Here is a 12,311-nt window from a genome sequence, read left to right on the forward strand (position 1 = left end):
GATTTAGCGTATTTGATTGCATAAATATTTACTATTGATGTAATAGTTTTCTTTTTCAATAGATTTAGATATTGTTATTGTGTCTAAGTAGGTTTTATAATCTGAAAACAGAGACAGTTATAAAGTTAGTTATTGATAATTTTATTTAAACCTAGAGTAAATTTTACTTCTGTTGCATTTCACGAATTATATCTACACTAGAAAATGATTTATTTAAAAATTTAGGCCGAGTGCAGTGGCTCATGCCTGTAATTTCAGCATTTAGGGGCCAAGGCGGATGGATTTCTTGAGCTCAGGAGTTCAAGACCAGCCTGGCCATCATGGTGAGACCTCATCTCTACCAAAAATACCAAAAATATAGCTGGGCATGGTGGTGCGGACCTGTGATCCCAGCTACTGGGGAGGCTGAGGCAAGATAATCTCTGGAGCCCCGGAAGCAGAGGTTGCAGTGACCCGAAACTGCTCCATTGTACTCCAGCCTGGGAGACAGAGTGAGACACTAACTCAGAATACTACTACTATGACGACGACGACGACAACGACTACTACTACTAGTACTACTAATGAAAGAACCATATGGAAAATATACGTATATAAGCAAAATCTCTGTTAGTCTTATAGTTCTTTTCTAAAGCAGAAAAAAGCATCTGGCAAATGGCTGGGAATGGCACTCACGCCTGTAATTCCAGCACTATGGGAGGCCGAAGCAGGAGGATTACCTGAGGTCAGGAGTTCAAGACCATCCTGACCAATATGATGAAACCCCCATCTTTACTGAAAATACAAAAATTAGCCAAGTGTGGTGGTGCATGCCTATATTCCCAGCTACTCAGGAGGATGAGAGAAGAGAATCACTTGAACCTGGGATGCAGAGGTTGCAGTGCGCCAAGATCTCACCATTGAACTCCAGCCTGGGCAACAGAGTGAGACTCCATCTAAAAATAAATAAATAAATAAATAAATAAGCATCTACCTATCAACCAAATGACAGTCATTTGTCATTTTACCCAGAATAAATATATTTTGAGACCCTAGTTTCTCTTACAGCTTAGATCCCAGAAGTGAATGTATAAAGTCAGCCAGCTAAAAAAAAGAAATAATAAAAACATAAGAACTGTAAATATGAAAATTTTTTGGAATAATCACAAAAGATATCACCTCCATATACATCCATGTTCATCATCTTCTTATCATTGGCTCTTGAGTTGTCAGTTATTAGGTTTGTGCAAAAGTAAAAGTAATGGCAAAAACTGCAATTATGTTTGCACCAATATTAACAAGTGAAGTCTTCTTTAGAAATAATATATTTTTTTATTTCCAACTTCTAATTTAAGTTCAGGATGTACAGGTTTGTCATAAGTTAACATGTATAATGCTTCTTTAGTTTACGATTTCATAATACCCTGGCAATAATTGCATACTTTGATATAAAACCTATTTTATTATGTAGTTTTGAGTATATTAGTACTTATTTTAACCGAATTGGTTAAGCATCATGCTATTGAACTAGTTTGCTATAAGTCAAGTAAATGTGTTCTGTTGTATAACGACAAACTTTGTTTCCTGCCTTAGACAAATCCTTTCACCTATATGTGCTATTTACCAAAATAGGAATAAAACGACAAAGGCAATTGGGTAAGTACAAATCTTTCATGATTATAAAATACAATGTTAATATTAAATTATTTGATAAATGCAAGTCCCATGTGTCTAACCCCAACGTAAATTTTAATGTTATGAAAGAAAGTGGAGAGAAAATGCTTCTTTCTCTTAGTATTTATTTTACCTGACATCAGACAGTCAAAAGTCTCTAATCATCTACCTAAAATAGAGCTTTCCTAATCACTCCTAGTTCTATAGCTTTTAATTTTTTCTTCTTAGCCCTGGCCCCTGTCTAGTATATTAGATATATGATTTCCTCCTCTTCCCTCTAGAACGAAAGCTGCTTTGGAGCAGGCCTTTCCTCTTTGCTCATGGCTGTTTCTCTGGTCTTTAACATGTCTGACACAAAGTTGCTGCACGGTAAGTATTGTTTGAATTAATAAACAAATTATTCATCATCTTACCTACAAAGATAAAAGGATTTTTAAAAAATGGCTTTTGCTACAAAATTTCAGGATATATACACATGTCAAAAATATTTCAATATATACATTTACAGTTTGGCAAGGCTCAACTAAAATTAGACTGCCAGCCTACTGAAAATTGTACAAAATTAATAAATATCACAAGACTAACATGACCATTCATTTACTATCTCTAGACCATTCATTTACTATCTCTATCTCTAGACCATTCATTTACTATCATATGATTGCGTATGCATTTTAATGAGATTGATATATTAAACTAATCTAATAAGGATTCTTATTTTTTCTTCACACATTATTGTCCTATGAGTATCTTTATCTGGTTTCAAGTATGGATTATTTACGCATTGCTTTTGCTCTCCCTATTTTATAACGTAATTGGAAATATTACATTTGCTGTGAAGACTTGCTTACCAAGAAATATTTAAATAAGTCATGCAATTGCAGCTGCAGTTGCCACTGTAAACAGAGAATGGAGTTCCATTCGGAGACTGAATACACAGGAGATTGGCCTTTCTAAAACCTTTTCATTTTTCATCAACACTTTCAGAGTTCAAACTATGTGTGCTTGCCTGTTCCAGAATATTATTTCATATTAACAAAAATGTTAAAAGAGAGACTTGAACTGACTTACCTTTGTCCTCCAGAACTTAAACACTGGTTTAAATCTCAAAAATTTTCATAGCACATGCTTTTAGAAGTAACTCTGTGAGTGTTTGTGATAATTGTTCCTTGTGACAAGTGAAAACAAGAAAGATGATTTAAATGAAATAATTTCTATATTTACATTTCTTGGGTAAAATCCAATGTTTCCAGTCTAAACTAAAAGCTGTTTTGATTGCAAACAAAACAGTTTACTATGCAACTTGTGATTGTTGTTTTAGTTCAGAAGTAACCATTGCATGTTTTTTTATTCACAGTCACAATTTTAAAACACACAGTCTTCTCTACACCTTCACTCAAGAATAAACTATCCTGTTTTTATATTTTCAAATGGGATTTGGCAATTCCTTTATCACTTCATTGTCTTTCCTCACTCCTAAACTGCATCAGGTTGAAAGAATAAAGTCTTTTGAAAAGGGACATGACCAAAACTATGACAACTTAACTTATTTCCATTCTCAGAGATATGGCAGAAAACCAAAAAAAGTCATTTGGTCTAGATATCCTAAAAAACTAAATTTTTCGAAAGTAAAATATATTCTAGAGCTACATAAAATGTAAGGTAATTCTCCAAAGCCGGAAATAATGAGAAATCATAAATCTAGACACTAAGCTGTTGTTTTTTGCTGGAGGCATCAACCACTACCTGGTAGTTAAGCATACGGGTTTTAAAAGATCCAGAGCCGAGAGGAAAGAGAACAGGCCAGGGTCCATGGAAACGTGGGAAGTTGAAATAAACGTTAAACATTTAACAATACCAGTAGTGAATTAGGAATAAACCTAGTTGAGAGAGATCATGATATTTGCCTCACTTTGTCTGTTTAATATTAGGGGAAAATTTGCAAAAATTTCATTCCAATAATTATAAATCATAAGCTACGCCTAAAGAAAATTTGTAGATCTAATTTTAATTTCTCTGCCTCCTAAACAATAACCCACTACAAAATTTAAGTCCTTTTAATTACCAAGCAGAAACATTACTTCAATAGAGTTATTTCATATTCAAGTTTTAAAGAATCCCACAGATAAATTTGAAGGAAGATAATAACCTCAAAATAATCAGATAAATAAATAAAACACACATGAAAAAACCAACCACTATGACTGAACGCTCAGAGAAACAATCAACTGCAATCATATGCACAAAAGACTGTGTATGTTGGAGCTATTGTGTATATTCTATAGAACTTAGTTATAAACTTATTTATTAATTTATTTAAAAAAGGAGATTTAAAATATAATAAAATAAATAGATACTCATAAATAGCCAATCATATCTGAGAAAGAACCAATTTGGAAATATCATATTACTGGACTTCAAATTATACTATAAGCCTATAGTTACCAAAACAGCATGGTATTGGTATAAAAGTAAACACATCGACCAATAGAACAGAATAGAGAACACAGAAATGAAGTCAAATACTTACAACCAACGGATCTTTGACAAAGCATACAAAAACCTAAACCAGGGAAAGGACACCCCATTCAATCAATCATGCTGGAAAAGCTGGCTAGCCACATGTAGAAGAATGAAACTGGATCTTTATCCCTCACCTTATACAAAAATCAACTCAAGATGGATCAAAGACTTAAAATCTATGACATGAATCAATAAAAATTCTAAAATAACCTATGAAAAATGCTTCTGGACATTGGCCTAGGCAAAAAATTCATGACTAAGACCTCAAAAGCAAATGCAACAAAAACAGAAACAAGTAAATGGTACCTAATTAAACTAAAACGCTTCTGTACAACAAAAAAAAAGCGATTAGCAGAGGAAACAGATAACCCACAGAATGGGATAAAATATTTGCAAACTATGCATCCAACAAAGGACTGATATCCAGAATTTACAAGGGATGCAAACAAACCAGCAAGAAAAAAGGAAAACAAATAATCACATAAAAAAGTGAGTAAATAACATGAATAAACATTTATCAAAAGAAAGTATATAAATGACAAACATAAAAAAAGTTCAACATTACTAAAAATCACATAAATAATGCAATTAAATATTAACTCTATAAAATCATGATAACATAATATTATCAAATTTATGGTTTCATAAAGAAAAGGTAAAACTAGAATATTAGACAATATTAGATTACATTTTCTACATGTCTAGAACAATAACTGACATTGTAAAAAGAATGAAGGGAGTCTTGTAAAAAATAAATAAAGTGAATGTCTTTTAACTCTTCAGAAGAATGATAAATATATTGATGGATGTTAAAATTCCGTAGAGTAAAGAAAAAATACTCTTTCTAGAAAACATCTATTTCCCTGGATTAGGTTGACAAAATAGGGAAATAGTTCTCTAGACTTCTCTAGTAGTAAAAATGTTAAGTGCTAGAATCCTTCGTCTTTCTTTTTTCTTTCTTTCTTTCCTTTCCTTCCTTCCTTCCTTCCTTCCTTCCTTCCTTCCTTCCTTCCTTCCTTCCTTCCTTCCTTCCTTCCTTCTCTTTCTTTCTTTCTTTCTTTCTTTCTTTCTTTCTTTCTTTCTTTCTTTCTTTCTTTCTTTCTTTCTTTCTTTCTTTCTCTCTCTCTCTTTCTTCTTTTTTTTCTTGTAATTCATTTCAGCTCTCTAGTGTAGATCAGTAGGTACTCTTTGGTAAATCAGAAGTATATCCTATAACTGTGTTCCTAGTTTAGAGTGGAAATCACAAGACTTAAATGATTTGAATGAGAGAAGGATGCCTTGACTAACAAATCCTCTACTGTGTTTCTTAGTCAGGGTTCGACCAGAGAAACAGAATCAATAGAAGACATATATTAAGAAATTTATTTTAAGGAATTGGTTTATGCAATTTTAGGGACCGACTGGTCACAAAGAAGAGAAGGTTTTGTTTTGACTCTGGAGCTGAAGATTTCTTCTTCAAACAAGCTTCAGCTCTGCTGTACTCATGGTGGACCTGATTCAATTAATTGAATCAGAATAATCTTCCTTACTCGAAGGCAATTGATTATAAACTTAATCACATCTACAAAATGCCCTTCAAGCAATATTATCTTGGATTTTTTTTTTTAATAACCAGGAATTGTAATATATATAAGTTAACACATGAAACTACCCATCGCAGTTTACCCTTTGTTGACTTTAAATCACATATATTAGCCAAATAAAGACAATTACAAAGTCTTACTTTCATCTTTCTGCATACAACTGAAAATACACAAATGCTTTCCACAAAAGAGAATGCAAAGCCCTTGGGTGATGTTTCCTCTTCTTTGATATAACTGTAACATTGCATTATTATAATACATCGTCCATGGGATGACGAGAGGAGGAGAGAAGAAATAAAACAATAGGTTTGTTTAAAATATGCTAACATATTCCTGACAAAATAGGGAGAGGAATTCATAACTATTACATTCCCTTTTTTCTGCAACATGGTCATAATTGCTATTTATAACTACCTTCTTTCATTACATATTTCATATTCCCTTTACCCTTGCAAGCATCTGAGCTGGTTGTGGGTTTTGTATGGTGGGGCATATTAGTTTCCTGTAGCTGTCATAGCAAATTACTGCAGACTTTTGGCTAAAACAGTAGAAATTTATCGTCACAGTTATAAAAGCTAGAAATTCAAAGTAAAAGTGTTGGCAGGGCCCACTCTTTCCAGGAGCTCTACGGGCGATCCATGCGTCATCTCTTCCAGCTTCTAGTGGTTGTTCTAGCATTCCTGAGCTGGTGGCTGCATTGCTTCAATCTCTGCCTTTGTGGTCACATTGATTCCTCCTCTTTTGCATGTCTGTTTCAAAGTTCCCTCTGCTGTTTGTCTTCTTTAAGGATACATGTGACTGCATTTAGGGTCCACTTAGAAAATCCAGGATAACTTTCTTCTTTGAAAATTCTTAATTACATTTTCTTTCCATAAAGGTTAGTATTTTCTCAGATGATAGGAATTTGGATTTGGACACATCCTTTTAAGCATCCAAAATTCAGCCCACTCCATGGGATAACCCAAACTTTCATTTCTGAAGGGTCTGTTCATTATCATATGGTCTGAATTGGTTTGTTGATGTTTTCCATTGACTTTATTCACAAGTCATGGTAGTACTAATAGATACCCTAAAAGATCACCTATCTTCCAGTTATATTTTATTTTTAATACCTCCAATTTTGTTGTAACAGTTGTATTTTCTATTAGTAATTAGGATCAACACCCTGTTAAAAGAGTAACTCCTTTATTTGTCTGTTGATTTAGAGGCAAAGGAGTCAAAATAGACTTGTAATATTCTCAAAGTTTCAGTTCAATGGAATCAATATTGTATATTCTGGTGTAAATATTTCTTCCTCAAAAGCAAAGACCTCTGGACCAGAAGAGTGTAAAATCACAGGGATGGAAGCAAAAATTTTGCTAGTGAGTCACTAGGGATAATAGTAAATGGTAGACCTGGTACAGTGGGTCACGCCTATAATCCCAGCACCTTGGGAGGCCAAGGCAGGCAGATCACTTGAGGTCAGGAGTTCGAGACCAGCCTGGCCAACATAATGAAACCCCATCTCTATAAAGAAATACAAAAATGAGCCAGGTGTGGTGGTGCATGGCTGTAGTCACAGCTACTTGGAAGATTAAGGTGCGCGAATCACTTGAACCCAGGAAGAGGGGGTTATAACAAGCTGCGATCAGCCACTGCACTCCAGCCTGGGTGACAGAGAGAGACCCTGTCTCAAATAAATAAATAAATAAATAAATAAATTTAATTAAATTATAAAAAAGGAAATGGAGCGACTTCCATTTTCATTCATAGATTTCTGGATCTGTAAATTCTGTCTATGAAAAATAGTACTATACATTAGATAACAATTTAGGGCATATATGTCATTATGGAAGACATCGCTCCAGCCTACAACCTTTCTACAATGCTCATTATCATGATAACCGAGTATTCAACAGGTAATAATATCATTTTCTCAAGTCAGATGGTTCATAATGATTGCAGAACATGGTAACACCAATAATTTCATGAACATAGTTCCATTGCTGCATTTCATCCTTTGTGAAGTAAGCTCTTTGATCATAGGCAAACAATCAAATGTAGAATAATATGTAGAATACCATGAGAGTGAATACAGTGAATTCACCATGAGAGTGAATACCATTCTATGTAGAATACCATGAGAGTGAATACAGCATTCTGTAAGTCCATAGATGGTAGTTTTGGCAGAACTATTGAATGCATGAAAGGCAAATCCATGTCCAGAGTAAGTGTCTATTCCAGAAAAAAACAATGAGTTGCCCTTTCAGGATTAAACTGTTCTAATGTTATCTGTCTATCACCAGATATCTAGCTTATCTCCTTGGAAAATGATGACAGATCATGGATTCAGTTTTGGTCTCTGCTGCTGTCAGATTGGGCACTCAGTAGTTGCTGTCACCAAGTTGGTGTTTGTGAGTGGATGTTCATGTTGCTGAGTTCATGCATAGCCCTGATCCCTGCCATCATAGCCACTTTGTTTATGATCCCATTTGATGATGACAGGGATAGCTAAGAAAAGAGGCTGACTGGTATCCATAGAATGATTCATTCATTTTATCCACTTGATTATTAAAATCTTACTCTCTTGAAGTCACCCTTTGGTAAGCATTCATATGAAACACAGATATCTTCAAATTCATTCCCTGGATAATTCTATGCATATATCAATTATCCAGACCTTATTATTGACAATAACCCATTTGGGTACATCCTGATCATCAAGCCAAATCATTGGCAACAGCCAATCAGACTAATTAACTCTTACTCCTGACCATTTCTCCTTTAGGGAAAAATGAACAACCAGGTTTGCTGCTCAAAATTCTGCCTACTGAGAATATTTCCCTTCATGTATATTTTTCAATGATGTCTCAAAATGAGCTGCAGGGCCACAGCTTTCTTTTTTTTTAACTTTTAAGTTCAGGTATACAAGTGCAGGTTTGTTTCATAGGTAAACTTGTGTCACGGGGGTTTGTTGTACAGATTATTTCTAAACCAGGTATTGAGCCTAGTAGTCATTAGTTATTTTTCCTGATCCTCTCCCTCCTCCCATCCTCCACTCTCCAATAGGCCCCAGTGTTTGTTGTTCCCCTCTATGTGTCCATGTGGTCTCATCCTTAACTCCCACTAGTAAGTGAGAACATATGGTATTTGGTTTTCTGTTCCTCTCTTATTTTGCTATGGATAATGGCCTCCAGCCCCATCCATTGTTGGGAGAAAAGCTGGGTGTTGGAAGAAGCTGAGGCAGGGCTTGCATGTCTGACGTAATGTAAAAGAGTCTTGGAACATGTCCCTGGTCCAGGGTCTAAAACCTCTTGTGGCCTTTGGAACACCAAGCTCTGTGCCAAAAGGTGGAAGGCTACCCTGACGCACCAAAATCTGAGCCCAGGGCATAAAACCCCTGTGGCTTGGATAGAATCTAGGGCTCAGGGCATAAAACCCCTCATGGCCTCTGGAATGTGTCTAGACTTGCTGGCTCCTTGCTCCTTTCTCTTCCAGGATTGGCTGTATCTTGAGTTAAAATAACCTGCTCTCCATTATCTCAAGTAGTAGAGCATATGCTAAACCGTCACAGCTGTAAATCATGTGCTTAATGCAATACTCCCTTTCAACCCCACATTCTCACCAGACGTTTATTTGTTTTATCACCAATAAATAGTCTGGGATTCCAGAGCACAGAGCCTTCACAGCTTCCAAACTCGCGATGGCCCCGTGGACCCACTTTCTCTCTCAAACTGTCTTTTCTCATTCTTTTGACTCTGCCGGACATCATCACCCCCACGACCTGGTGTTGGGTCTGATCACCCCAACATCCATGTCCCTGCAAAGGACATTATCTCATTCCTCTTTATGGCTGCTTTCTACTTTCATGGTGTTCTTGCATATCTTGCAAAACCATTTATTATTATTACTATTGATGCATAATAGTTGTACACTGTTTTGTGGCACATGTGGCAATTTAATGCATTAATATAATTTGTAAATATCAAATCAATGTACTTGAGATATCTATCACCCAAAATACTTGTCTTGTTTTTATGCTAGAAAGGTTCAATGTATTCTCTTGTAGCTTTTTTAAGATGGAAAATGGATTGTGGTTAACAACAGTCACAGTACTGATGTATCTATCACTAGGTCTTATTTATAGTATGATAGAAGAAATATGAGCATCTTTAAACCTGGGCTGAACTTTCTCTCTTATAGCCAACTGGTCAGAGAGAACTCCCTGTGAGTACATAAGGATTATATGAAAGAGAAAGATAACATAACAGGAGTAGGGGCCAAGGCCATCTCTGAAAGGACATCTCAACATGCCCCATGCCACTGGTTCTCAAGAAATTTCACTGAAGTAGAACCTCTAAATTTTTGTAATATTTATTTCTTACCTTCTGATAGAAAAGTACCTTATCTATATGTCTAGAGAAAATACTACAATCTGCTAATGATAGCCAATTTCATAACATCATCAATGAAATGAAACAACACAATGTCTTGTGGAAGAGAACAGCAAGCACCATCTCTATGGAATAAATTATGACATGGGGCTGGAGAGTTCACACAGCCCTAAGGTAGAATAGCGAAGATGTACGGGAAGCAACTGCTTTCAGTGATCTTATTAACAGGTATTGAAAAAGAAAAAAACATTTGTCAGTTTAGCTGCGTACCAGATGTGAAAAGATATGCTAATTTTCTCAAGCAACAAAACCACAATCGGAATAACAGCTATAATTACAGTTACCAGATGATTAAGTTTATGATAATCCACTCTCATTCACCAAGATCCATCTGCTTTTTGTACACGCCAAATAGTCAAGTTCATTGGTGATTTTCAGGAATTACACCTGCATCTTTCAAGTTCTTGGCGGTGGCACTGATTGATGCAATATATCCAGGAATGGAGCATTGCTTTTAGTTTACTGTTTTTGCAGTTAAACGCGATTCTGGTGGCTGCTACTTAGCCTAATAACCCTTATTCCACAAGTCAGAGACCCGATGTGGGAATTGTAAGTGCTATCTCTTCCAATTATGCATTCCAGACCTGGGAAAATAAGTATTGGATGAGGTCATGGACCCAGTAGGTCAACTGTAATATGACCTGAGCTAAAACTCCATTGATTACCTGACCTGCAGCGCCCCTAGGCTGACTGGTGGACCCCAATGAAGTTTTATGTATCCTGGAATTAGTATCAGTTCAGGGATTATAGTATCCAGTATTCCTTGAAAACTCTAATTATTTCACTTTTACAATGCATAGTCACCTTGGTAAATGGACATGGATTACTTAGGGAAGGGAGGAAGAATGATTAACAATACAAATTTTTGGTAATGTAGCAGAGGCCTTCCTCCAGGGGACTCAATCTCACTTTTATTAATTCTATAAACTGGCTCAACTCTGGGAACTGGGGGACCATTAATCTTTCTTTGTGGTAATTCAGATTAGGTTTCTGTTCTCTATGTCTAGTAATGGTGAACTTCTGTTCATCATCCTCTGCTAATATGTATCCAATATGAACTCAGTAGAGTTATCATCTGTTTCTTTCCTAGGGACACTAGCCAATGCCATAGGTTTCTGTTAGACAAATTGTTCTGGTTAATTATTTAAAACCATTATCTATTAAAGTATGGCCACGTTGCTTTGACAATTAAATACTGCCACTGAGCCACTACCGCCCTGGGATCTCATTATTCCATGACATTTAAGAATCCCAGTTTGATTTCTGATTTCTGACCTATCAATAAGTGTGACCATAAATCCCTTCAAGGATACTGGAGCTCCCCTCACAAATGTTTTTATTAGAGACATGATAAAAGGTGTGTCCTCTAGAATCTCTTAAGATGAGTGAGGACATCTTACATTATATATGTAGCATAATATTTCAATCTCCCTAAGTCTTTAAATATCTTCTTCTACACTATACCAGGGCAGTTGTTGGTATTGGTATTTAAATTATATTTAGTATGGGCCACCTTTGGGTCCATGTTTCAGCCAACCAACCAAACAAAAGTTAGAGCCTTCTATAAATCATTGAGCTAAAATATTAAATGCAGAATCCTCATTTAAAGGGCCTGTATCAATCAATTCAGGCTGATTGAACTTACTATATATATATATATATATATATATATATATATATATATATATACTCAAGTTCTGGGATGCATGTGCCAAACCTCCAGGTTTGTTACATAGGTATACATGTGCCATGGTGGTTTGCTACAACCATCAGCCTGTCATCTACATTAGGTATTTCTCCTAATGCTATCCCTCCTCTTGCCCCCCAGCCACCGACAGGCCCCAGTGTGTGATGTTCCCCTCCCTGTGCCCATATGTTCTGATTGTTCAACTCCCACTTATGGTGAGAACATGCGGTATTTGGTTTTCTGTTCCTGTGTTAGTTTGCTGAGCATGATGGTTTCCAGCTTCATCCATATCCCTGCAAAGGAAATGAACTCATTCTACCTTATGACTGCATAGTATTCCATGGTGTATATGTGCCACATTTTCTTTGTCCAGTTTATCATTGATGAGTATTTGGATTGGTTCCAAGTCTTTGCTATTGTGAACAGTTCTGC

At 35.7% G+C, this 12,311-nt stretch overlaps 1 long non-coding RNA gene across 12 annotated transcripts in view; it reads left to right on the forward strand.

The window, feature by feature from the left end:
• Positions 1–12,311, forward strand: part of LOC123574516 (uncharacterized) — a 39,897-nt gene that overhangs the window by 4,342 nt on the left and 23,244 nt on the right. For 11 of the 12 annotated variants that reach the window (XR_010588450.1, XR_010588452.1, XR_010588451.1 and 8 more), the window contains exons 3-4: positions 1,573–1,635; positions 1,935–2,022. This is a non-coding gene — a long non-coding RNA (uncharacterized lncRNA). Of the gene's footprint in view, positions 1–1,572; positions 1,636–1,934; positions 2,023–3,010; positions 4,521–12,311 lie in introns of those variants that run through there. The other variant, XR_012416309.1, reaches the window with a different exon arrangement.

Source organism: Macaca fascicularis, chromosome 7 (assembly GCF_037993035.2).
Source record: "Macaca fascicularis isolate 582-1 chromosome 7, T2T-MFA8v1.1".
Taxonomy (NCBI): Eukaryota; Metazoa; Chordata; class Mammalia; order Primates; family Cercopithecidae; genus Macaca; species Macaca fascicularis.